Source organism: Ailuropoda melanoleuca, chromosome 10 (genome assembly GCF_002007445.2).
Source record: "Ailuropoda melanoleuca isolate Jingjing chromosome 10, ASM200744v2, whole genome shotgun sequence".
NCBI classification, from domain to species: Eukaryota; Metazoa; Chordata; class Mammalia; order Carnivora; family Ursidae; genus Ailuropoda; species Ailuropoda melanoleuca.
Window position 1 is genome coordinate 30,264,380 of NC_048227.1, and position 26,205 is coordinate 30,290,584.

Below are 26,205 nucleotides of genomic sequence, written 5' to 3' on the forward strand. Positions count from 1 at the left end.
AGCCCCACATCAGGCTCCTCCGCTATGAGCCTGCTTCTTCCTCTCCCACTCCCCCTGCTTGTGTTCCCTCTCTCGCTGGCTGTCTCTGTCTCTGTCGAATAAATAAATAAAATCTTTAAAAAAAAAAAAAAGAAGTGGGACAAATTTCAAGGAGCTCAGAATTAATGAAGGCAGGCTTTCTGAGCTGTGCAGCGTACGTGACCCAGTTTGTGTAGACCATGCAGAGGTCTGAACAAAGATGGTCCCGCCCTGGGTCTCTCCCAGCAAGGTGGTAGGCTGTTCCAGGGCTGGACACCCTGCCTCACTAGGTTGTCTCCCTCTTTTTTTTTTTTTTTTTAAAGATTTTATTTATTTATTCGACAGAGATAGAGACAGCCAGCGAGAGAGGGAACACAAGCAGGGGGAGTGGGAGAGGAAGAAGCAGGCTCATAGCGGAGGAGCCTGATGTGGGGCTCGATCCCATAACGCCGGGATCACGCCCTGAGCCGAAGGCAGACGCTTAAGCGCTGTGCCACCCAGGCGCCCCTAGGTTGTCTCCCTCTTAATGCAAAACTCACCATGCCCAGCCACCAGCTTAATACACCTGGCCTGGCCATTCCAGAGGTGGGTGCTCCCCATTGCTGTGGTGATGATATCTGGTCTCCATCCCACCCACAGACTCACCCAAAGCCCTCTCTGGACACAGAAAGGTACAGCTGCCAGACAAGGTAGTTCAGCTGAACTGATGGTGCTTGCCGGGGGCTCACGTCAGTGGGAAGGTAAGATGGCAATCCACCAGCCAAGATGTCAACTCACCACATGCCTAGTGTTAAATGGGATGCTCAGTGACTATGATTATGTTTGGTTAAAGGACTGATACAATGTTTCTCAAAGTATGGTCCACACACCACTGGTATCAGAGTCACTTTGCAATTGGGGAATGGGGAAAGAGCTTGCAAAATATGCAGACATGCTCCACCCCAGACCTCCTGTTCCAGTGCCTTTGAAAGAGGGGCCCAGGAACCTGCATGGTTCACAGGCTCCCCAGATGATTCATATGTGCTTTTGCCTTTCAAAGTCTCTGGGCTCCTATATTTGCCGCCTCCTCAGTCTGTGTACATAGTTTTTATTTCCTTTTGTGTCAGCTCTATTGTTGCATCTTTGATCATAAGCCCATAAGCCACCTCAAACCCCTTTGGAAGCCAGAGAGTAGAGTAAATACACCAGGCCTTATACGTGACTAGGTGTCCCAGGGCACCACCCTGCCCCTTTGATGCTCCTCTTGCCAGTGAACCCGCCGTCAAAGTGCAGCCGACATAGAAGCTACCCAGCGAACCCTTCCTTGTTACGCATCAAGCCAACTGGTCCCCTGAGGCCAGCCCGTCTTTGCAGCCCATATCTACACCAGCAAATATTCCAATGGACCAAACCATGTCCTCCACACTCAGCTGTTTCATCTGAGCCCCAGACTCTTTAGGTTTCTCTATGATGTAATTTTCCTTACACATTTCCCCGCAGGGACATCCACGTCCCCTTTGGGTTATTCTTCCAGACCCAGTGCCATTCTAAAGTGTGAGTGCAATCTTGCATTCCACGTTCCTATCATTTCTCGCCTCGTAATTTCTCTTCCTGAGCCCATGCTGCTCCCCCCCCACCTCCACACAGCAGTCAGGCAGACCATGTCACTGCTTTTCCTTGTTTTAGTTTCACACAACTGTATTGAAGAGTAATAGCTCATTGACTAGCAGAGCTATTGATTGATCATTCCCCACTGAGAACTTGCATCATTGATTAAGTGCTGTATTAAAGAGCGTGTTGGAAGAGAGATTAACTAATAGTGCCAAGCCTCCTCTAACAATTTAAATGAAAATTTCAAGATATTTTGAGACCCTATTTTGGAATACAAAGGGTGTTTGACTTCTAATTTGCATTCTCTGTGGAGCAAGAACAGGTGTTCCCTTTATGGACATGCATAAAATATTTCACTGTTCTGCGCACGCTGTAAATTCAATACTAATTCTTGAGCCACATCAGATTATGACCACAAAGTGTATCATGTAACCTTAAATCTCCAATGCAGAAGGCTTAAATAGGACTGGGTACCACTAGAATAACTGCTTCCTTTGATGTGACAAATGAGCATCCATCTCCCTCCCACACAGCAGGGAGGACGGGCCCCTCAGCCTCTTTCCACCGCCCCTGGAACAAAGCCCCTAACCCTACCTTAGCCCCACCACCTTCCATAACCTCAACCTTGCTTCCCCCTTTCCAGCCACGCTGGCTTCTTTCAGATCCTCCTACCCAACCACAGTCCCTTTGAACTTGCTGCTTCCTCTACCTGGGCCCTCTCCCGTCCCTTTTGCCAAGCCAACTCCTAGGTCTCTTTGGATCTCAGGCCTAAGCTCTGGCCCCGCTTCCTCAAGGAAGCCCTCCCTGATGTCTCTGCCTGGGTCAAATCCCCTTCCTGCAGGCTCTCAGAGCACCGTCTACCTCTTCCTTCATAGCACGCTTGTCACACCAACATGTTCACATTTAATTTACTTCGTTCATTAACTCAGTATAGTTAGGGTGATTGTGCACCCCAGTTTTCCTGGGACAGTTTCAATCAATTCATGATTATTGTCCCATGGCAATTATTAATAGCGCTCCCTTCACTCTCAAAAGTGTCTTACTTTGGATGATAAGTTCTATGGCTGTCCCATTGGTGGCCACCCCACCAGACTGTAAGCTTCATGAGGACCAGACCTTGGTTTGTTTCTGCTCATCATTGTGCCCCCGGCACCTGGCTCCAGAGAACCAGACAGATCCTGCATGGCTATTGGTGCCCCACTCTTGAAGGTGATATGGCATCGCTTCCACCATATTCTACTGGTCGACTGGATGCCAGTCAGTGAGCCCAAACTCTCAATGGGACTGAGTGAGAATTTGCAGACATGTTTTAAAACTACTGCCTATCTCCAAGGATGGGAATTTTATTAATTTATTCATCAAATACTTATTGATTCCAGTACTCCTGCCTCTTGTCGCATAGTTTGGGTCTGGCACAAGAGTTCCTAGCTGAGAGGTGGGTCCTCCCAGCCACATGCCTAGCTTGGGGTTGTGTTTGCTTAGAGAAAGGGGCATTTTTTTGGTTTTGTTTTTGCTTTGCACAGAGGTGACATCTTTGTGCCAAGCTGTCTGCACCTAAAAGGATACCTTTTTCTAAATCATTGGTTTGGAAGAGGCAGCTTTTTCAAATTTTCATAAAGGTGCTGTAAAGACCAACAGAAACCCTGATTCATCCCCCACTATGTGTTGGACGATGGCAAAAAAGCCCAGAGCAAAACAGATATAGGCTCTGTCGTTAAGGAGCTTGCGTTCTATTGGAGAATGAAGACAATGAGTGCGAATGTGCATAAACAAAAATGTAAAAAATATCGTCACAGATTGTAAACAGTATTATGGGGAGAAGCCCCCCTGCTCTGTGCTGGTTGCTGTAGGCGGAGGCCAGAGTCTGGAGGTGTAGACTGCCTACCCAGGGCCACCAGCACTCAGGGGATGTCCTGCAGGGGAGGAACCAACAAGAGCAAATTGAAATGGGCTGTGTCCAAAAAATATGTATCCCACATAAGGAGAGAATTCCCAGGCTGTTCAGGTGTAAGGACTTCAAGATTGAGAGTCTCAGTGGCCCAGAATGGTTCACATACCTTCCTGCCCAGAAGCATAGGAATAGACAAGGATTTCTAGGCCTCCTCCCTCCTGGGTTGTCATTCTTTGAATTTGGGACTACGGCACCATGACTGGTGTGTGTGTGTGTGTGTGTGTGTGTGTGTGTGTGTGTGTTCCACTGGAAACAGAAGACATCCTTACTTCCTCATACCCAAAGTTCATAAGGATTTGGGGAGTCTTGCCTGAGTCCTGAGACTAGGGTTGCCTGGCTGGGCCAGGGGCCCTCAGCTTGGGGGATGTTTCCATGGGCTTACAGCCTAAGTGACAACCCCCCCACCCCCAATACACGCACACACACACACACACACACACACACACACACACAAAGATATCCAGGAATCTTAGGAAGAAATATAAAACAAAACCCATATCGTGTCAAGAAGGAAAATGGATCAGTGTTGGTTAGAAAGTTCCACGAGACCAAGGGTTCTTTGACCTGCTTGTTCAACGTGGTATTCCCAGGGCCTCAAGTGCTGTCTGGCACATGGGACATTCACACCTTGTGTATACTTTAAGTGAATGATTGGGAAAATATTATTTCCATGAGCCATTGTTTGGCAGGAAGGAGGGAAGGAAAGGACTTTTTTTTTTTTAAATTAGAAATATTTTAAAAAGCACCAAGGATGCTCTTGTAGCCTGAAGGAGTAATACTTATGACCGTGCTTAAGATCCCAGGAAAACGAGAGCGCACCCTGGGACGCTATGAACAGTAGGGCCTTTTTTCTTCTCCTTTGCCTTTTTGCGGTTAAACTGGACTGCATCTTTGCCGAAGATGGGCCAGGAGAGCAGGCCTCTCCCTGTCTTGCCATGGGGAGGAGACACCAGAAGGCTTTCCTCTTTGACTTGCCAAGAACATCCCTCAGGCCTACCTGGGCTCCAGATGTTTGGGCAGTAATGATGCTGGTGGTGGAGAGCAAACCCCCTCCCCCCGGCTTCCTGTGACTCCTTCTGACTGTATTTCAAGGAAATTGAAATGCGGGGAGGGCTCCCAAGCTCTGGCCCTCTGGTGCCAAACCTCCTGATGAAAACTGGGGCCTACGGTCAAGTAGCCAGATGTTTTGGGGCTGAGCGCCAGACATTTCCATCACGGGAAAAACCCAGACCCAACCCCCCAAGGTTTGTTTTGCTCATGGTACATTTGCATTCGTTACGCACGTGGTCTCTTTAAAAGAAACACATGAAAGCCCATTATGACGTGGTTACGGGCCCTATCTCCAGGGGTTTGGAAATTCTGTGACCTCCGACTTTGGTGATAGTCGAATCTCTCTGTCAGAAGTCCAACGGACAATATTTGTACTGTGAATCCTTCTTAGACTTGCAGGATGTTTTTTGATGGGGAAGAGTGATGGGATCCAGAGCTCTGAGCTGTAATCGGAGGACACGGGGGCTTGTTTGTCTGCTGGAAACCATTGTCTCCATCCCGCCCCCACCCAGTCTGTGATGGTGGGCGACAAGGAGGAAATGGTCTCTCAAGAGAGTCTATTTCTCAGATCCCACTCCAGGAATTCGGGTTCCTTGGCTCTCCACAGAGCAGGCACCAGGGCCTTTCCCAGCTCTCTCTCTTAGGGCAAGATGGGCGGCCAGCTGAGCCATGTCTAGAAGTGCTGATGGCAGGGCATTTGGTTAGCAGTGGTAGTGGGGGAGGGGTTTGACCCAACAGTAGTTTCCTATAACCTTCATACTTGGAATTTTTCCTGGGTCTGAGGATTTTCCTTGCCTGGGGATCCTGCTTCACATCTGGAAGAGGAGCCGAGAGAAAATGTCACTTGTGAGCCCTCCGAAGGTGCTTGCTGCCTTCCTACCTCCAAAGGCATGTAGAGATGTAAGCCAAGGTCAAAGATAGAGTTGGGCCCTGAGAGATGAAGTGATTTGCCAGGATAACACGGCCACCGGGAGATTTTTTTTTTTTTTTTTTTGCTGCTTGGCTTCATGACTTGCTTTGCCCATGAAATGAGCATGGAGAAGCTTTTAATAGCCAGCGTGTGCTTCGTTCCCTTATCTTCCCACCTCCCTGAAACCAGCAGTGGTCCCTACAGAGGCCACTCCATCAGCCTGAAGCCTGAAGTAAAGACGATATAGACATGGTCACAATCAACCCGAAATGGACATAAAATACCTGTGCTGCAAGCCACAGAGATCATGGGATTACTTGTTACTGTAGCATCACCCAGCCTATCCTGACTAATACAAAGACTACAACTAGAAACCATCCATTCAAATCTGAGGCAGTGGATATTAAGTCTTTTCTTATCGTGTTATTTACCTATCCCTGAATGACGAATTACCCCAAAATGTAGGAGCCTAAAGCCACACATGTGTATTAACTCGCAGTTTCTCTGGGTCAAGGATCTGGGCGTGGCTTCACTGGGTTCTTCACCCTAGAGCTTCTCAGAAGGTTTCCATCAGGGTGTTGGCCAGATCTGGGGTCTCATCTGAAGGTTCAGCTGGGGAAGGATCTGCTTCCAAGCTCACATGGTTGTTGGCAGCACTCTGGTCCTCAGGGGCTGGTGAGATGAAGGCCTCAGTTCCTGGCTGGCTGTTGGCCAGAGCTGCCCTTGGTTTTTTGGCCCATGGGCCTCTCTAACATGGCTACTTGCTTCCTGGAAGCACGTAAGCCTGGAAGGCAATAGACAGTCTGCTAGCAGGACAAAAGTCACAGTTCTGGTAACCTACTCATGGAAGTGACATGCATCATGTTTGTCTTAGTCTATTCGTGAAAAGCCAGTTGTGTGTTCCACCCACTCTCCAGGGGAGGGGATTACACAAGGCTGTGAGCTCAAGGAGGCAGGATCATGTGCGGCCACCTTAGCAGCCTATCTACCAATTTGTTTTCAAAGGAAACATTTGTTGATTGGAAGTTGGAGAACCCCCTGCCATCTGTCAGGATTAAATGGGCCCACCAACTAAAAGCAGGTTTCGATGGTCAGATCACTTTCATATTCGATCCATTCCCATCCTAACATTATGGATTTAGAGATTTTTCTTTTAGGTCTCGATCCTTCTTTTTTTTTTTTTTTTTTTTTTTTAAAGATTTTATTTTTTATTTATTCGACAGAGATAGAGACAGCCAGCGAGAGAGGGAACACAAGCAGGGGGAGTGGGAGAGGAAGAAGCAGGCTCATAGCAGAAGAGCCTGATGTGGGGCTCGATTCCATAACGCCGGGATCACGCCCTGAGCCGAAGGCAGACGCTTAACCGCTGTGCCACCCAGGCGCCCCAGGTCTCGATCCTTCTTGACAAAGGCCCGCATGTTCTTCCCCATTACCTATCCTGCTGTGACCCCTAGTCATTCCTTGTAAGAACAGAAAAGAGTCAACAGAAGCAGGTTATAAGCAATTGGCAGAACCTTAAAACATACAAGGCCAGAAAGGACACATGAGAGATGATAGTGTTCTCAGTGACCATCTCTCCTCCACCCCGACCCCCACCCCCAGCCTTTTATCAATCTGTTACTCCTATGAAACGACCAACCACGATGTCTCAGTGCACACAACAGTAGACAAACATTTCTCATTCACGTGTCTGCAGCTTGGCTGGAGCAGCTCTGCGTTCCAGAGGGAAGTTCTACTGGTCAACGAGGGTAGCTCGGCTCCCCATGTCTTTCATTTTTCTGGGAACAGTGGGCTACTGGAGGTATATTCTGCTTATGGAAATGGCAAGAGCACAAGAGGGCAAGCCCTATTGCCCAAGCACATTACCAGCCTTTGCATGTGTGTCCTGTCTCCTAATATCTCCTTGGCCAAAGCCTGTCAATGGCCTAGCTCAAGGTCAAGGGGGGGATGTATGCTCTGCTGGCCATGAGGCTGGGGTGTGGATATACTCTATCAGGGGTAAAGATTTGGGACCCAGAACTTAATGGAGCACACTCTTATTCCCCTTCCTTTCCCTTCCCTCCCTGCACCACACTGAGGTTTCAAGCTTACTATGGAAACACCAGGGGTGGGAATACAAGCGGGTAAAGGCAGGTTGGAGAGATAGGACTGTATTTTAAGAAACCAAACAAGGTGGTGCAGGCAGCAGGTGAATGTCAGGGGAGGTGGGGCTCTGGAGTGGCTTTGGGAACAATAGAGAGGAGCGATGGATCCACTCCTTTCTCTGGGCCCTGGAGAGGCTCTTTGGTGTCTGGCCAGGTTCTTCCCACGGTGAGGCACGCCCCACCAGCAGGCACAGGGAAGGTGGTTTAGGTGATAAGGATATTGGGAGGAGGCACTACCTAGCTTTGAATCACAGAGTGAGAGCCAGGTTCCCTTTCCTGGTGATCTTGCAATGATTCTGATGACAAGGGGAGTCTCCTTTTGTGCTAGTGAGTCTCACAGGCTGAGTGATCGATCCCAAACCTCAGGTTCACGGACTCTTTCAGGGAACAGGATCTGGCTAGAATATACTAACGCTGGGGCAGGGGAGGGGGTTTGGGTAGTGTTTGTATCTGTTGAGTTTGTCCTCTCTGTTTGGTGAATGGCACTGGTTTCCTGTTTACTGTGAAGCTATAGGGCTTCCTTTTGAAATAAATATAGTTAAAAAAACAGAGCTGATTTAAAGAAAAAAAAATTAAGTGAATGCTAGTTCACGTGGCATGTTGATAGGGCAGGAATGATGGCTTGGCCATGGTCAGCATTTGATAAATAGTGATATGGTGGCAACAGAAAAGTGGGGCTTGCCGCGGTTGGTCTGGGTTCAAATCCACCCTCCACGTGTCCCCTGTGGCCCTTGAGCAAGTTCCTTAGGTAGCTTCTCTGACCTTCCGTGTCTTCATGGATAAAATGAAGGTAGCTTCTTTTGCAGGGCTGTTGCGTTATAGCAAAGGTAATGTTTGCGAAGTGATGGGACACAGTAAACACTCTACAAAGGGCAGAAACCCACCTGCTCCAGTCCCTACCTGGATTCTCCATTCTGGGAGAGGCTTCTGAGTTCCCCCTGACCTCCAAGTGGCCATGGGACAGCAAGCAGGTGCCACTGCCCCTCCTGGTGGCTGGGCCTCACCTGGCCTTCTGCAGCAGCCAGACCCCACTCCTCTTCCCTTTTAAAGGCAGGGCCTCAGGTCAAAGGAACATCTTCCTGCCCCTGCTCCAGTCCTACAGAAAATCCCCTGCTTGGGGGATGGTGGTCTTGAGCAGCCGTTAAACTCCGGAGTTCAACGAGAGAGAGAGAGAGAGAGAGAGAGAGAGAGAGAGAGAGAGAGAGAGAGAACGAGAACAGATCAGCCACTGGAGCAGCTGGGAAACCTCAGGTCCTTGGGGGGTGGGGTGGCCCTTCAGAGACGGGGTCCCAAATAGCCTAAGGATCCTAATTTCGACCCAGGGAGGCTCTCCCCTTGCAGAGCTCCCCAGCAGGATTGGAAAAAGGCATCAGACAATTCATTTTTTATTTATTTTTAAAGATTTTATTTATTTATTTGTCAGAGAGAGAGAGCACAAGCAGGGGGAGCTGCAGGAGAGGGAGAAGCAGGCTCCCAGCTGAGCAAGGAGCCCCACAGATGATCAGGGAGCCTTATGTGGGGCTCTATCCCAGGTGCTGGGATCATGAGCTGGCAGCTGCTTAACTGAGCCATCTAGTGTCCTGCGTCAGGCAATTTATACAAGGCATTCCGGCCCCATGACCTAGTGTGCAATAAATTAGTATTTTCTAAACGTATATCTAATTCTCTCTTCGTAGCCAATCTCCTGCCTTGTATTTTGGGGTGTATGCAAATAGCATTAACCTGTTAAAAGCTTAAAATATACTGTCCCTTTGTGGCCCTATTTTGCAATTTCTTCGATTTTTCCATATACTAGCTGCTCCCCCGCTCCACAGATGGGGCTTGGGTCCCTCTGGCCTCCCCCATCCCCCCAAGAACCTCCAGAGCACTTGAGTCCTCTCAGTTTCCAGATGGGGAAACTGAGGCAGGAAACGTAAAGGACAAGATCACAGAGTTGAAGAGCGCCAGAGAAGGGGTTCTAAAGCAGGGAGTCGGATACCAGAACCCTCGTTCTTAACCCTTACGGGAAGGAAGGGAAGACGAGAAAGAGGGAGCAGAGGGACGGGAGGGGAGGGAGTGGAAGCCGTCAGGGAGAGCGCGGGGGAGAGACTCCTGGCTGGAAGGATCAGCGCTTTTCTCCCTCTTTCCCCAACCCCGCGACAGACGCCGCCCCGAACTTGGCCCGAGGAGCTCCGGGAGACGGCGGGGGGACCGGGGGCGCTGCCGGGGCTGCAGCCTTTCCCGCCAGCGTCCCCCTCCCGCCTGCCGCCGTCCCTCCCACTCCGCTGTCCCGGCCCCTGACATCACGCCCCGGGAGGCGGGATCCGGGAAGGAGGGGGCGCGGGGAGGAGGCTCCGCGCCACCGCGAGGGAGGAGGGAGGGCGCGCAGTCCCAGCCCAGAGCTTCAAAACAGCCCGGCGGCCTCGCCTCGCGTCCCAGCCCGTCCGTCCGTCCAGCCTCCAGCGCCGGGTGAGTGGGGCTCGCCCTCCCCGGGAGGCGCGCGCGGGGCGCGGGGCCACGTCGGGGGGCTGCGGGCAGCGTGCGCCCGGGAAGCGGGTCGCCAGCCCCCGCACCCACGGAACCGAGGGGGGTTCCCCGCCGTTGTGGGGGAGGCAGGGGCCGAGGCCCGTCCGTACCGACATCCCACCGGTCCTCGCCTAGACGACCAGGGCGCGGACTTTCCACCCCCTGCGCCGAGTTCGCCCCGGACCCCGAATTCCACCTTCCCACCCCCGGACTGCTTCCTGCGCCCTTTTGCGCCGAGGCGGGCGGGAAAAGTTTGGGGAGGAGTCAGGGCGGCTCCCCTCGCCCCCGCCAACTGCGCTTCTGGGGCTCTCGGAGTCCAGGGCAGTCCCGTGTCGTGGGAAGGACCCGGGCTTCTCGGCGCACCGTCCCCCGCCTCACCGAGCGGGCGGGACGGGCTGCGCCCAGGCAGGGTCAGTGGGTCCCCTCCTCCGTCCCGGTAGCGGCTCCGTTGCGCCCCCCAGCGACGAGGAACAACTTCCTTAGCTCTGGAGCGGTGGGGGAGCCTGGGTAAGCGCCGAGGGGATGACGCTTCTCGCCCCCACTCTGGTTGGGGCGCGGGGGGGGGGGCTTTGAGGACTCCACCCGTTGGTTCCAGAGAAAGAGGAGGCCAGAGCTCGTGTATAGTGGGAGTATATACTCTCCAAATCCAGGCTCCTAAACACACCCCGAGGAGGCCCTAACTTGGGGCTGACAGGGGGACATCATAAGCAGGGGCGAGTTGAGGGTACTTGGAGAGGAGGGACACCCCGCAGGGCAAAGCCCTCCGTCCAGGCCCCAGAACCCAACACCTTATTTTGGAACAAGGCAGACAGCCCAGTTTCAGGTTTGGGAAAAGCCACACTGCCTCCTCCCAAGCTCCAGAGATGTACGTGTGCGGTGGGGTGGGGTCAGGGGGTGAACATTTAACTTGGCTGTGTCTGCAGTGGAGAGACCAGCCTGAAAAGTGACTGGCAGAGGAAAGGTGAGGGGCTTGAGAAGCCTGCAGCTCAAATCCTGTATGATCCCACTGATGCCACCGAGGAGGGGTGGATTCACGGGGACAGAAACAGAAAGTACAGACTACCAGGGACTGGGGCAGGGGGTGGGAGTTATTGCTTACTGGGTCTGGAGTTTTTGTTGGGGAGCGTGAAAACATTTGGGGTATAGATAGTGATGATGGTTACATGATGTTCTGGGTGTATTTAATATACGCGAATTCTACAATTACAGGAGGTTAAATGATTGATAGTAGGTAATGTATATTTTACCACAATTAAAAACAAAGTCTCCAGCTCCCTCTCTGCTTCTGTCTGAGTTAGTAAGGAATCCCAGAGGCTGCTGACTGTTGCAGGCCACCTCTCCGCGGAATTTGGCTTCAGTATAAGGAAATGGAAGAAGGCTGAGGAGGGAACAGGAGCCCAGGTTTCCGCAGCAGTTGGGAAGGGACCAGGATGAGAACCAAAGCTGATGGAGCATTTGCAGGGCTCCTGGCAGTGCGCATTGTGCCCACGCTGTCCCCTTTTGGAAGCCTCACGCAACTTCTTCCATCCCGGCTCCCAGGTGGCAGGTGGGGAGAGCCAGGCCAGAGACATTAAGTCCGTTTCTCAAGATCATTGAGCCAGTAAGTGCCAAGAGCCAGACTTTGAACCCCCATCTTCCTCTCCCCAAGCCTTCCCCTTATCCACCTGGAAATGCCCTGGTGGGTTTCCTGGAATGCGGGGGAGAGCCTTCTGGAGAAACCAGGGCCCAGATGCCCACGGGGGCTTTGGCAGATGCCAAGCCCACAGCCGAGGGAGGGGTGTGGGGGTGGCAGGAAGGTGCTGAACCTGTTTTCCCACTGAGGGATTTTGGATCTGCTGTCTCCACCCCCGCCAGGAATTGGGGAGTGGGAGTGAAAGTCCGAGAGCAGGCCACATAGCCTGGAGCCTTCTCTGCCCCCAAAGTGGGGAAACTGAGACTCACCTAAAACTTGGGGACAGGTGTTTGTGGTGCAAGGCATGGAGGTGGCCAGCCTGGTGGCGAGGCTCTGGGGCGGCCACTGCTCCGCCCCACCCAGAGGAGAGGTGACATCGTGTCTGGCTGGTGTGGCCCCGCATACGTGGCTCAGCTCATGAGAGGCAAGCAGGGCTCCCCGGCATGTAGCTGTAAATACAGGGCATTATCCCCTCGGTCACCCCGCCCCCCCCCACAGGTATTTTATAAGGCTCTTTCTTCCTGGAGCGGAAGTGTCACCTAGGTTTCCTTTCTCTGCCTCCCATGTAGTATTCCAGGCAGGAGCTAAAACCATTTTACGGCAACAGGTGATTCATAGGTTGACTTGACTTGCCAAATTTTCGTCCCTGGGGACTCTCCTGTCCCTCTCTGCCGCCTTCCGGGTGGATGGGGAGCCCAGCAGAGGCCAGTTCTTGGTCATAGTAAACTCGGGCAGACACGAGCAGGAAAGGAAGTCTGTTGAGACAAAAATACATAAGTGCCTTTCCAGGCCAGATGGGACGGCGTTGGATTACTGGCTGGTTGGCGTTGTTTGTTTGGGAGGAAGAGTCCAGCCACCATCCGAGGCGGGCAGATCGTGTGTGTGTGTGTGTGTGTGTGTGTGTGTGTTGTAAGTTGTGGCTGCTGCCCAGCCCCGTGGATAGGTGAGGCCTCTGACACAGGCCATGGGGAGCTGCAGAACAGGGGTGGTGGCAGCTCTCCCCCAAAAGTAGGATGGTGGGGTCCCAGGCTCTGGGACGGGGGAGCAGAGCCCTTCTAGAAGAGGCAGGTGAAGTCCGTGATGAGACTCCTGGTTGGGGGAACTGGCTCTGGATGCCTTACCCGGCTTCGGAAGCCAGGCGATTGGCAGCAGCAGCTGGAATGGGGAAAGAAGGCAGCTGGTGCCATAGACAGACTAGAGGCCTGACTGCTGGGGGTTGGCTTCAGCTTGTCCAGGGAAAGAATAGGGGTTGGGGTGGGGGTGGCAGAAAGAGGAGGCTCCCCTCCTTCCCCAGGAGGGATGGAGTCTGGCTTCCTGCAGGAGTTACCCAAAGAGGGCAAAGAGTGGAGTCCTCTTCAGACGCATCTGGCTTTTGTTAGGGACAGGCCAAGGGGGGAGTCTAAAAATATCAGAGGCAGAGATGCCACCCAGTGAGAGTGTGCTGGGCTCGTAACCCGATACCCAGGGTGGGGGCCAGGGGCGGTGTCTCTGACGCAGAACTAGCGGAAGCTCTGTTCCAGTCACTTGGGCTTTTCCAGGCAGCCAAACCTTGGGTGGAGGCCTGGGGTGAGAGCTGTCTGCATTCAGGGCAGCCATGGGCTAAGATCGGGGAATTTCAACGGCACGAGAACCTTAGAAAGTCCCAGTTTGACAATGAGGGACATGCCGTATGGGGGGAGGCGGTGACTCACCCAAGATCACCCCGCAGGTTGGCAGCAGAACCAGGACTAGAGCTGGATTTAGGGACTCACTGCCCAGGAGCCCAGTGGCTTAGGAGTGGTCATTGGGGTTCCAGGCCAGGTCCCCAGGGTCAGGGCCCCTTAGGGCCTGTGTCATCCATCTAGGATGCTGGGTTTCCATGCTTATGTACTGATGGGACAAGGTGGGCGAGCAGCCACGCTCAGGCAGTGGGTCACTTCCCACTGAGCACTGGGTCACTTGGGCACCGCTGTCGGACTCGGGATGTTGGCCCATCCTGGGACAGGATGTAGGGAGGAGGGGGGCTGGAGGAGAACCGGCTGAATGAGTCCCTCCCTCTTTCCCATCTGAAGACACTGTTGGTTTTGTTCACGTGGTATCTCCACTGCCTAATGAGTAGTCGTTAACCAGAATGATTGAATTCTTCCCGCCCTCACTGTCCTTGGACAGCAGGGCTTCTGTTGATCTAAAAGGGAACTGAGGGTGAAGAGATTGCCTACACTCCTGCCCTCTGTGGACAGGTCGGATGACCTCAGCTACTAGAAGCTTCCTAGCACTCCTAGGTGTAGAGCTGGAAGAAGGGTCACCAGGGTGACGTTCAGCATCAAGGTGATCTTGAGAAACGCAAGCGTGAGTTCACTCGCTATCGCTGTGTAGAATGGAGGGATGGACAAGTAAAGTCCTTCAGTGTAGACTGCTTCCCCAGAGACAAGGCACCTTCAAGATTTCTTATTCTGACTCTTCTGATCACCAGCTTATCTGGCAAACAGACTTTCCTTTAAACAATTTTTTTAATTAAAAGAATTTGGAGTGGATAAATAAGACCCAAAGTTGTCTCATCAATCTTGTTCTCATGAATGGGTCTCACAGCGTGTTGTCATTGGTGGCACGCAAGGTAATTTTAAAAGTTTCTGCAGCTGAACATAAAACAAGAAAGGGTAATGAATGTCTTTTTCTCAGTTGGTATTTCAAAAAAACATAAACTGCACCCAGGCCCATAATTTCACAGGATATATCCCGTCACATCCCTCTTTGTAAAAACAGGCGCTATTGGGTAGAGTGAAACTATGGGGGATGCTTTCAACTTTAAAAGGTTTTTTTTTTTTTCTTTTTTTTTAAGTTAGCTCATGCCCCGTGTGGAGCCCAGTGCAGGGCTTGAACTCATGACCCTGAGATCGAGACCTGAGCTGAGATCAAGAGTCGGACGCTCAACCAACTGAGCCACCCAGGCGCCCCAACTTTAAAAGACTTTTTTTTTAAATAATCGAGGGATCTCTTGAGTAAGCACAGGTGACCCAGGGCAAAAATCTTAGGCCTGGAGTGACTGACATGTGGGAGTTGGCATAACCGTAGCTTCTGGCATGGACACAGTTCACACTTTTGACAGCATGACCAATCGGGGAGCATCTGTGAGCTCTGCGCCCAAGCTCCTCTTCCACAGAGATACCCCTGTGTTCAGCTTGGAGCCGAGCAGCCACTCAACTTCCCAGGGAGTCTTTCTGTCTTTAGTGAGGGTCGTTTTGCTGCCTGGATGACCTTGGATGTGCTGCAGATCGAAGGAGTTGGTATACTGATGTAGACCGAAGTGGCTTGCTTGAACGCAGGGAAGGCCGAGGGAGAGTTTGGCTAGCCTGCTTTCATCTTGATGGGTATTATCTAGCTGCTCTGTGCGGTGAGCTGCTACAGGCAAAGGCGGATCTCCCTCTCTTCAAAGGAGGCTGCCGTCTAGTGAGGGGGTGAGGAGTCCGAGGACATGCACGTGGCAGGACCCGGGTCCAAGAGATGTGGTTTCAGGGAAGCTCAAGGTCTCATGGCAGGCGAGGCTTTCCTGCAGCCCGCAGCACCGGAGATGGGCTGGGAAGAGTCCCTAGGATTTCCCCAGGCAGAGACGGTTGTGAGTGTGCAGCCAGGAACAGAGAAGAGGCAGAAGGTGCTGGCCAGGACCACGCCTGAGCGGCATGTGCAGTTGGCCTGCACTGCAGGGTGCGTGGAGGGAGGGACAGCAGTGGAAGGCGTGGACAGAGGGACTCCAGCCTCATCTCCACCAGAGAGAGTAGATTCATGAGCTTCCTCCGTACCCCAAGTCTCAGGTTTGGGGGTGGGTGGCCTGCTGGAGGCTCCGTGGACAGAGGGGTGGAGTGGGGCTGGGCGGTCACCCGGGTCCGAGGTAATGGGGACTTAGCTCGGGAGGTGCCCTCCAGCCCCCACGGAGCAAAGCTTGGAACTTCCCACTGTGGACGCCTCGTGGCTGTAGTGGGTTTCCTGTCTGGGTGCTGTGAACGGCAGAGGGGGCAGCAGTGAGTACGTGACCCCAGCAGGGCAGAATGGGAACCCCAGCCAGGTGTCCGGGACACCGAGGGGGATGGGAGTCTGGAGCTTTGGAGAACATTCAGGGACAGAGAAGGACCTGGGGCTAGAACTGTGTTTCAGGTTGGAATTTGAGGGTAGTAGAAAATGACTTCGATTTTGCCAGTGTTGTCAGGAGTAAGAATGATAATTAGCGTTGCTATTATTATAGCATTTGTAGGGTGCAGAGCAGTCTCCTTTATCTTGTTTAAGGTGAACAACAACCCTATAAGGCAGGGACTATTATTATTCCCGTTTATAGATGGGAAGAGTAGAGCCTTATAACTTTGGCTTAAAACCACTCATTGGCGGTGTTTGGGTTTGAATCCAAGCCTCGTGGACCTACAGACCCTGCTGCATTTGCTGTATCCCGGCACGTCCCTCTTTGTACAAACAGACATCTGCGTCCTCCTCTTGGAATAATGCCGGCCCTTTGGGCCAGGAAAATTCCTTTGTTAAAACTGTCCTGGTGGGTGTCTGGGAAGTGGGCATTCTTCCTCCAAAGTCAGCCATCTCAGCCCCGAGGGTCCCGGGCATGAGCTTGCCGCCCCCCAACCTGCCTCATGGAGGACAGACCCCTGCTTAAGGGAGAGGAGGGCTGGCGGATGCAGGGACCCCCGTCTGTTGAGTTCACCAGGTTACCTCCGGCATCCAGGGCAGAGCTAAGTGCGCGGTAGGCACTCGGTGAATCTCTGTCCCATGATGAGTCCAAGAGGGAGTCACCTGGCGTCTTGGGCTCCCTGCTTTTCAGCGGGCCCCAGGGGAGGAGTCCCAGAAGGAGGCCCTGGGGATAGGGGGCGGGGAGTGAGGAGCCAGCTAGAGGCTGCAGGGGCTGAGAAGGGAGGGGAGAGATTTGGGAGGGTGTGCGAGATGACTGGGGCCGGACAGCTGTTTGCTCTCCCTCCTGCAGCTGGCTTTGCCCGGAGTCGGGTCAGGCCTGGGTGGCATGGTCAGCGTCCATTTATATCAGCGTGACACGGGGTCGCATTCTTCTAGGCCAGAGCCCGAAAGTGGCTTCATCACCGCCGCGCCCAGAGTGGGGTCTGCACAACCACGGGCCTCTGGAGCCGACGTTAAGAACTGGGGTGTGCTGGGGCGCCTGGGTGGCACAGCGGTTAAGCGTCTGCCTTCGGCTCAGGGCGTGATCCCGGCGTTGTGGGATAGCCCCACATCGGGCTCCTCTGCTATGAGCCTGCTTCTTCCTCTCCCACTCCCCCTGCTTGTGTTCCCTCTCTCGCTGGCTGTCTCTATCTCTGTCGAATAAATAAAATCTTAAAAAAAAAAAAAAAAAAAAAAAAAAAAAAAAAAAAAAAAGAACTGGGGTGTGCTCACATTTATTTTAAAGTGGATTACTAAAATGTCAATCCCTTGGCAAGGGGTACTGATTTCCCTTTTAGGGAATAATACCCATGTACAAACTCATCGATTGAAGCTAATTGTTGTACAGACGGTTAGGGGTCACGTGGAGTACGGGTGGTGTACCCACAGGGCCGGGATGATAGCAGTGGTGTCCTTGCACTGTTGGTGCCCCCCCCAGGTGCCCTTTACTCCACGGTATGCACACCCACCCACCCAGAGGCCGCAAGCATTGGCTGCTAATGAGGCATGACTTCCCCTGCTCCGGAGAACTTCGAGAACCCCCTCACCCCTCTGGAGACACCTGGAAAGTCATGCTCCGGCCTCTGGGCTGGTGGACTGCACCCTGGGGCACCCGCCCAGCCGTGTCCGGGAGCCAGGCCTGAGCCCCGGCCCAGCCTCTCTCCTGTGGGCTGTTTCCACCTCTTGGCCGTTGAGAATAATGTTGCCGTAACCATTCCCGTACCTATCTGGACACGTGTTTTCCTTTCTCTTGGCTCAATCCCTAGGAGTGGAATTGTCGGGTCCTCTGGTAACCACGTTTAATTGCTTGAAGAGCAGCCAGACTGTCGTGCAAAGTGGCTGCACCTTGTCGTGTCCCTACCAGCTGGCTTCTTGGAAGCCTCTGCTGATGAAGCCCCTACCAATCTCAAGTAGGTTCCTGGGGGCTGGGGCTTCTGGGTTTAAGTCAGCCCCCCCGCCCCCCGCAAAGGTTCTGGGGCTGACTGGCCCAGCTGAGTGGGCGGTGGGGGTGGGTGTGGAAGGAAGGGGAGGTGCATGCTCTGTGCTCCCCTGGGTGGGGGCTGCCCGAGGTACAGCTGGAGTCAGTGAAAGGTGCTGTTTTCTGCACGATGCTCTAGAGCCTTTGGGTGGCTCTGGACACAACATGCAATGGCATTAAACCACTTCATGAGAAAGTGATATGCTTTTTGATGCTCTTCCAACGGTCCTGATTCCACTGAGGGCACATCTTAGCTGCTGCTGACGTGTTTCATGCCTTTCCAACCTCATTTGCCGTCTTCAACCAGACAGAGCGGGTCTCTGGCTCAGCCCTTCGACAGCCAACAAACAGCACGGAGCCAGAACTTGTGGGCTTTTGAGGGGAGGGGGTGTTTCACAGTCAATCTCTATTTGTGGCAAACGATGCTGATTTTCCGCTTCCAGGGAGCCAAAAGATTTCTTTTAAAAATACGCATATTTCTGTTGGAGAGTGGGTTTATTTAAAGACCGATACGCAGTAGAGTCCCACGGTGGTCCTCGAGAAGGTGACAGGCAGATGAAGGTTTGGAAAACCATGTTCTGAAATGTAGGGCCCGATCGTCAGGTAGAGTCAGGAAGCGGTGAGGTCCCCGGTCCCGGAGCACATACAGATGGAAACTGGGTGCTGGGGAAATAATGCAGGCGGAGTCCGTGGGCAGGGGTGGCCGTGCGCGATCACACGCGCCTTTCTGCTGAGACTGCCTGAGTTCACGATTCTCGTTGTGCGGGCTCGGTTTCCCGATGCCACGGCCCGACGGGGTCATAGCTGCAGACGTCACGTCATCAGAGGTGTCCCCATCAGCAGGGCAAGGGATATGGGGTGTAGCTTTCCCTTCACAGCCCATCCTCCCCCCACTTTATAGGGCATCCTGGCGGGGAAATGGTACCCCACGATTCCAAGTTCATGGGGATGGCTCCGTAGCTGGCTCAGGGTCTGCCCTGATCTTGAGTGTTTCATGGAGGGAATCTTTTCCTGTCCTGTCCCCACTCTCCGCCCCTGAACCCCCAGTGAAGGGGCATGACCTGCCAGCTCTCAGGTTAGTGAATCTGTATGGGCGGGGAACCCCGATGGAGAGATGCTGTGTTGGTCAGGGTTTTCCAAGAAACAGAAGCAATTCAGGAGGTGTGTATGTAGAGGAGAGTTATTTTAAGGAATTGGCTTACGTAGTTATGGAGGCTGGTGAGTGTGAAGTCTGCAGGGTGGGGCTGGCGGGTTGGAGATCCAGGGAAGAGCTGGTGCTGCAGCTGGAGCCTGAAGGCCATCTACGGGCTGAATTCCTCTTGCTTGGAGAAGGTCAGCATTTTTGTTCTCTTCACGCCTTCACCTGATGGGATGAGGCCCACCCACAGGAGGGAGGATCTTCTGCTTTTCTCAAAGCCCACCAATTTCAATGTTAATCGCATCCAAAGTACACCCTCACACAAAAACAGTGGCTCGACCAAGTTGACACATACTACTGACGGTCACAGCTGCTTTAGGTAAAATGGACACATGGCATGACATAAAATAGGACCCTTTTAAAATCATTCCCTTTTGAGTTCCCTTCCAGCCTTCCAAGGAGAAGGTCTCAGTTCTGTGCCAGCATGTCTTTAACACTTCCCAAACACATGTGACATCCTGTTTCAGCAAGGAGAGACAGGCTTGGCCTTGGACGTGAGCTTTCAGCGGCCTCTGTTTCTAGCTGGGCATCTAATCACATTGTTTTGTTTTCGTTGTATTTCTTTTTCCCTAGCACCCTCGATTAATGGCAGGCAGGGCTGACTTTCCATGTGAGTCCTGATCCCGGGTTTCCTTTTATACAGATGCAAGCTTAAAAAGTGAGGAACCCACTAGGAGCGAGGGTGGTACGCCGATACCCCTGAGATTCTGAAGGCGGGAACAGGAGTGACGGGTTTGGGGAAATGGTCGTAAGCCTAGCGGGTGAGGACGGTGCCTGCAATATCCCCTACTGGCCTAAGGCTCCTGCGGCCTGGCCAAGCTGTAGGAAGTGATTCCCGGTCCCTAGCTTGCCAGCAGAATGCAGTACAGAAAGGACAGCCCCTGTCACTTAGGAAAGATGACAAGGCTGTGACAGTGAATGCCGCTGATCTCCTGGGGATTACTTGACAGGCACTGACACAAAGTGTTCTGTGAAGGAGAACGCATTCCCAGCCTAATAGCTGTGAGGATGGGTAACACCCCGCATTTGACACCTGCTTCACCCCTGGCCACTGACTCCAAACCCACCTCACCCCCACGCTGACATGTGTGCCTGCAGGGACACTATCAGCCCTCTCTGGGCTAGCGTGTGGGTTTGCTGGGTGGCGTAATTACAAGGAGCTCTTCGGATGACAGCAGCCAGCAGTGAGATCTTTAGTTGAAGGGTCAGGCCCAGTCATTGGCAGAATGGTGGTTCGAAAGTTGCCCAAACTAGCAGACATTCAACAAACATTTGCTGAGTAGCCTTGGGCTCTGGGCATATGTAGATGAGTAAGGCATGATCTCTGCCCTTGAGAACTGAATCTGTTAGAACACTGCGTCCCCTGTACCAGTTAGCTCTTGCCGTGTAACAAACCACTCTGAAATGTAATGGCTTAAAACAGAAAATGTTTATTTAGTTCATGATTCTGCAGGCGGGCAGTGCGGGCTGGGCTCAGGTGGGCTCTCTCACGTGTCTGGGGTCAGCTGGTGGGTTAGCTGGGGGGCTGGCTGGCCCAGCGTGGTCTTTGCTGGAAAGGCTCCTCCGGGCTCTGTGCAGTTGCTTACCCTCCAGCAGGCCAGGCCTGGCTGGTTCATGTGGTAGCTGAGCAGAGACAGAGAGAGAGAGAGAGAGAGAGGAAGTGCATGAGGCCTCTTGAGGCCCCGGCTCAGCATTGGCACAAGTCATTTCCACAGTCTTTGATTGATAGAAGAAATCACGAGGGCAGCCAGGGTTCAGTGGGTGGGGAAATAGATCCCACATTTTTTTTTCTTTCAAAGATTTATTTATTTATTTGAGAGAGCTTGAGCGGGAAGGGGAAAGGGAGAGGGAGAGAGGATCTCAAGCAGACTCTGCCCTGAGTGTGGAGTGTGACTCGGGGCTCCATCCCAGACTCCGAGATCACCGCCTGACCCAAAACCAGGAGTCAGACACTCAGCCGACTGCCCCCCCCGCCCGAGCCCCTAGATTCTGCCTCTTAATTTGCTAAATGTGTGCTTGTGAACATGAGGGGTGTTCAACTGCATTTTTCTTTTCTCGTGATGTCTTGCCTGCTCTTGGAATCAGGGTAATGCCGGCCTCACAGAATGAGAGCGTGGGAGTGGGTGTAGGGGGTTCCCTCCTCTTCGATTTTATGGAGGTGTTCACTGTATAGCATTGGTATTATGCTTCCTCGGATGTTTGATAGAATTCACCAGTGAAGCCATCTAGGCCCTGAGTTTCCTCTTTGGGAAGGGGCTCCAGGCGCTTGACAAGTATTTCTTCCTCCTTCCGTTACCAAGCCTGAAAGAAAGGTCTAGCTCCGTGTCTTCTTCTTAGCCCTTCGGCTCCTTGAAGTCTGGCTCGTTCAGCTGTCCCTTGGACACTTACTTATAGGGCACCACTTACAAAGTGGGCGCTGTTCTGACTGCTGGGAGTACTGTCTGCACACCACAGGAGGGCCCGTCGCAGGGGAAGCGAGAGCACGCAGGTAAACAGCGACCGCATAGCATCAGGCCAGGACAGGCGCTAAGGGAGAAGAGTCAAGAAAGGCTTTCCTTCAAGTCGCTAAGATCGCCACCAGCAGGTGGCCCAACACCTTCTTCTCTGATCTCTCCTCTCGGCTTCTGCTTCTGGGTCCCACTGTCCGCTCGGGTTCTCTCCCCACCCTGTGCCCCCCCCCCCNGTGCCCCCCCCCCCCCGTCTTCTTCCTGGTGGGAGTGCATATCCACCAGGGGCTCTGTGTCCCACCCGCACACCCGAGACCGGGGGGTTCTGCTGGCCACTCCTGTTCTCTCCCGAGGCAATGTCCTGCCCGTGTTCCCACTGCCGGGACACGTTTCCGCACTGTTACCAGACTTGGCTCTCCCGGTGGGCCGTTGCCCTCACCCTGCAAATGTGCTCCTCCCGCTCCAACCCATGTGCGACAGGGGAGCCAGCATCCATTCTGCTCAAGCGCAGGGCCCTCGACCCCCCAGCCAGGCGCCAGGCCTGGTGACTCGCTTCTGGAAAGCTCTTGCTCCTCTGCTCGGCAGCCTGTTGCTGCCTCAGTCCAGACCCTCTTTTCTCCACCAGAGAGCTGCCCCTTTGCCTCCTCCTCCTCCTCCTTCTTTTTTAGAATTTATTTATTTATTTGTCAGGGAGAGAACACAAGCAGGGGGAGTGGCAGGCAGAGGGAGAGGGAGAAGCAGACTCCCCGCTGAGCAGGGAACCCGATGTGGGGCTTGATCTCAGGGCCCTGGGATCATGACCAGAGCCGAAGGCAGACGCTTCACCGACTGAGCCTCCCAGGCGCCCCCCTTTGCCCCCGTTCTAACCCATCTTCTGACTGTGGAACGTGTTTCCTCCAGAGGCAGATCTCAGTGTGTTCCTCCTTAAAGGCCTTCTGCCCCTCCCCGCGGGCTCCCAGACAATGTGCAAGCTTCCAAGGCCGCTGCAGCTTCTGGCCCAGCCTGGGGCCCTGCCCAGAACACACCCTACTCACGCTTGTGTGTCGGTGCCTCCGAGCACGCCCCGTCCCTACGGCTCTGGGGCCAAACCGCCTGTGCTCCGCCCTCCCCTTGAGACCCAGCTCAGATGTCACTTCCTCAGTGAAGCCTTTCATGCTGCCCCCACGGGGCTGCTCACACCTTCCTCTGTGTTCTCACAGCGTGCGTGCCATCATGTCGTGCCTCTGTATCCACCCATGTTCTTCACCAACCCGGCTGCTCCCAGGGGACACGGGCCTGCCTGACTCATCTGTGTGTCACCAGGGCCCGGGACATGGTGGGCTCTCACTGCATGCTCGTTGTGTGAATAATTGCTCCATTTTAAACCAGTGAGCAGAAGCCTGGGGTTTGAGCCTGGTTCTGCCACCTGCTAGTTTCATGATCTGGGCAAATCCACAAGTTTGACTTATAGGCTGCTAAGGGGATCATAGCCCTTGCCCATCCTTACGATGGGGGGACTGTCACCTCACTGACACGTGTTTACCCTGCGTGTAGTGAAGAGAGGTGCTTTCAGCCTGGGGGACTCGTGGGTGACCTATGTCTGACTTTGTGGGTTCTAGAGTAATGCTGTGCACTGCTGGCCAGCATCCAGAGCCATGTGTGGCCCCAGGAACTTGGACCCATCTGATTAGACCTTAAAGGAATAGGACCCCAGGAGGGAAAAGAAATTCAGATTCCGGGTGGGCGACATGGTAGTTTTTCTAGTGCCAGATTGCCTGGGTTCAAATCCCAGATCCAGCCTTCACTAGCTGTGTGACCTTGGGGAAGCTGCTTAACCTCTCTGAGCCTTTTCTTCACCTATTAAATGAGGCACATTATAGCACCTGCATCACAGTGTTTTTGTGAGGAACCAATAAGAGTTGAGGAGGCACTGAATGTTGGCTGCCACCGTTGGTGCTGTTGTGGTCATGATTATTCCAATAGACCAAAAGACTCGGGCCTGCACAGGCAGGATCGTCCTCTGTGGCTTCTGCCCCGGAGCATTGCTAAATCCCAGGGTCCCGCCTATTGCCCTTTCTGCAGCGAGCCAAGGGTTGGCGCTGTGCCCAGAAGCCCCAGCCACAGTGAGCGCAAAGCTGGGCCGCCCAGGGCAAAGGGGCTTCCGCCAGCCCGAGGGCATCTTGGACGCCTGGCTATTCCAGTATGGCTGGTGTCCAGATGCCAAGGCAGGAGGCCACGCTGACCTCTGCCTTCCTGAAAACGGAGGCCAAAGCCACTGCCCCTTCAAGCCCTGTGGGTGGTGGGAGGAGCCCGGCTTCCCGCCAGCCAGCGGGGGGAGCACCTCCAGCTCCAGAGTGGCCCTCAGAGTCCCTCCGGCAGTGTGGCCTTCCCCCAGGGTTCAACCCAGAGCCTCCTCACCCTTTTGAGCCGGAGCTGTGGGTGGAGCGCTTCTGGGCCGAAGGAACGACCCGGGGCCTCCAGACGCCAGACATCTCAGGTCTGTTTTGAAAAGTTCCACACCTCAGGATTGTCCTGCTTACAATTCCGGGAACGGGCTCCAACTCCGCCTGAGAACGGGCCGTGGTTTAAATTGTAGGAAGAACTCCCGAGGGTGGGAATAGAGGTGGGTGGGCCGCGTGGACCTCTTAACAGCCTGTGCTCTCTCTGCGGGAAGCTGGCCGGCTCGCTCTCTTGTTCCCCAGCACGTAGTGGAGGGAGCGCCAGAGTCCCTTCCTTTGAGCCGGGGGTGGGGGTGGGCTGCAGCGGGAAGCAGTGTGTTTACAGAGGGAAGGAGAGGAGGGACCCTTCCTCTGTGCTGGGCAGGCCCGGCAACCTTCTCACCTGCGAGACCTCACGGCGATGTCCCACCATCAGCCGCAAACCAAGTGTCGCTCCGCGGGGGGGGGGGGGGGGGGGTGTGAGTCACCAGCAGGAGCTTCTCCCCACCCAGGACTAGACGTGCAGCGTGTGCGTGTACGCACACACACGTCAGGCAGACATCGGGCCAAGACAAAGCGGGACAGCAGCTCTGCCTAGGAGCCAGTGAGGAGATGCCCATTTTTGGCATGTCCTGTTTGTTACCTGAGGTCTGGCTGGACATTTCTGGGAGTGCTGCCCCTCATCCCGTCCCCCGTCAGAACATACAACTCGCCGAGCTGCAGAAACTCCGTTCTGTGCGCAGAATTCCCACAGTCCCACCAACACCTCCGGGGGCTTCATCCCCACTGACTCCGGGTCTGGTGCCCAGAGGGGGCTTGCTCTCGGAAACCCATTCACCTCTCCTCCTCCGCCAGTTACGGATTCTTTTTCCTTAAAAAAGATTCTTTTGAATCTTAAGTTCTATTTTTTTTTTTTTTTAAATGTATAACAGATCATCAGAGCTATTTTGAAGATTTTATTTATTTATTTATTTGACAGAGATAGAGACAGCCAGCGAGAGAGGGAACACAAGCAGGGGGAGTGGGAGAGGAAGAAGCAGGCTCACAGCAGAGGAGCCTGATGTGGGGCTCGATCCCACAACGCCGGGACCACGCCCTGAGCCTAAGGCAGACGCTTAACCGCTGTGCCACCCAGGCGCCCCTGAATCTTAAGTTCTAATGCCCAGGGTTCCCTGTTATTTTGTGACTGTTTATGTGGCTGTTTTATAGCACGGAGAGCATGTAGGCCTTCAGCCTCCAGACGCTTTCCCGTGGTTCCTCCAGTGCACCTAAATCAAGGTTGGAGAGTCTGCGAGACCCAGCGGAGTTTCCGGGCGGAACGGGGGGTGCGTTGTGATAAAGGTGGCAAACAGAACCGAGGCTGTGTACTTCCTGAGGGAATCCTTTCAGTGATCAAGGAAAAGCACTCTCCGAAATCCAGACCCATCTCCCAAGTAGATCAGTGAAGACAAGGCTCACTTCATTGGGGCCATTGAGCGAACAGATCAAAACTGCAGGAAACGCTATTTTGAGGACGAATGAAGACCTACGATACGCGCAGTTCTCTATCAGGCCCCCTCTGATACACCCGGTCCTATCCCAGGCTTAGTTCATGGGCCGGTGCAGAGAGACGCTGCCTCCCCAGATCCCCCCCGCCTCCTGCGGGGCTTGGGGCAGGGCCCACCAAAGGTAAAGGGTGCACGCACTGCCCGCGCCCTCTCGCCTGATGCGAAGAAGACCCCTGTGTGATTTTCGTTAGGCCCGAAACATAAGCAGGAAGGAGGGCGGCAGAAAATGTCCCGGAGCCAGAGTTGGAAAACCGGGGGTTGGAATCCATCTCTGCCAACTTTGACAAATCACCTGACGCCTTGGCGAGCCTCAGTCTTTCATCTGTAAAGTGGGGATAATGATACCTTGCCCTGCCAGCTTCACAGGTTGATGGGGAAGGCCCGACGCAAGACAGACCGTGCCGACTGCTGCTTTACCTTTAATCATGAGAGTCCTGCGGGGTGAGCCCTCGGAGCGCACCCCCTGCCCCCCGGGATCTGCTTTACCTCCTCCGTGTGTCGGCATGACAAGGACAAGAAGGGTTCTCCGAGGAAGAGGAGAAGCGATCGCAGCACCCGGTTTTGCCCCGTAGTTGACAACGGTTACAGGGTCCTATGACATAAAGGGCGGGGATCCACGTGAGGGTAGAAGGACA

At 53.7% G+C, this 26,205-nt stretch overlaps 1 protein-coding gene and 1 long non-coding RNA gene across 5 annotated transcripts in view; one reads left to right on the forward strand and one right to left on the reverse strand.

Moving 5' to 3' along the window:
• Window positions 1–9,959: 9,959 nt before the first annotated feature.
• The window catches only part of EMP2 (epithelial membrane protein 2), a 30,464-nt gene continuing 14,218 nt past the window's right edge, over window positions 9,960–26,205 (forward strand). The window contains exons 1-2 of one of the 4 annotated variants that reach the window (XM_019803175.2): window positions 9,964–10,111; window positions 17,750–17,893. The gene's annotated coding sequence lies outside the window, so the exon portion shown is untranslated. Of the gene's footprint in view, window positions 10,112–10,491; window positions 10,676–17,749; window positions 17,894–24,062; window positions 24,083–26,205 lie in introns of those variants that run through there. The other 3 variants (XM_002922642.4, XM_019803177.2, XM_034670380.1) reach the window with 3 other exon arrangements.
• Window positions 20,717–24,483, reverse strand: LOC117804173. The gene is made up of 3 exons (XR_004628490.1): window positions 24,427–24,483; window positions 24,004–24,152; window positions 20,717–20,782 (listed from the first exon to the last, which is right to left on the reverse strand). It is a non-coding gene; the product is annotated as an uncharacterized LOC117804173 (long non-coding RNA).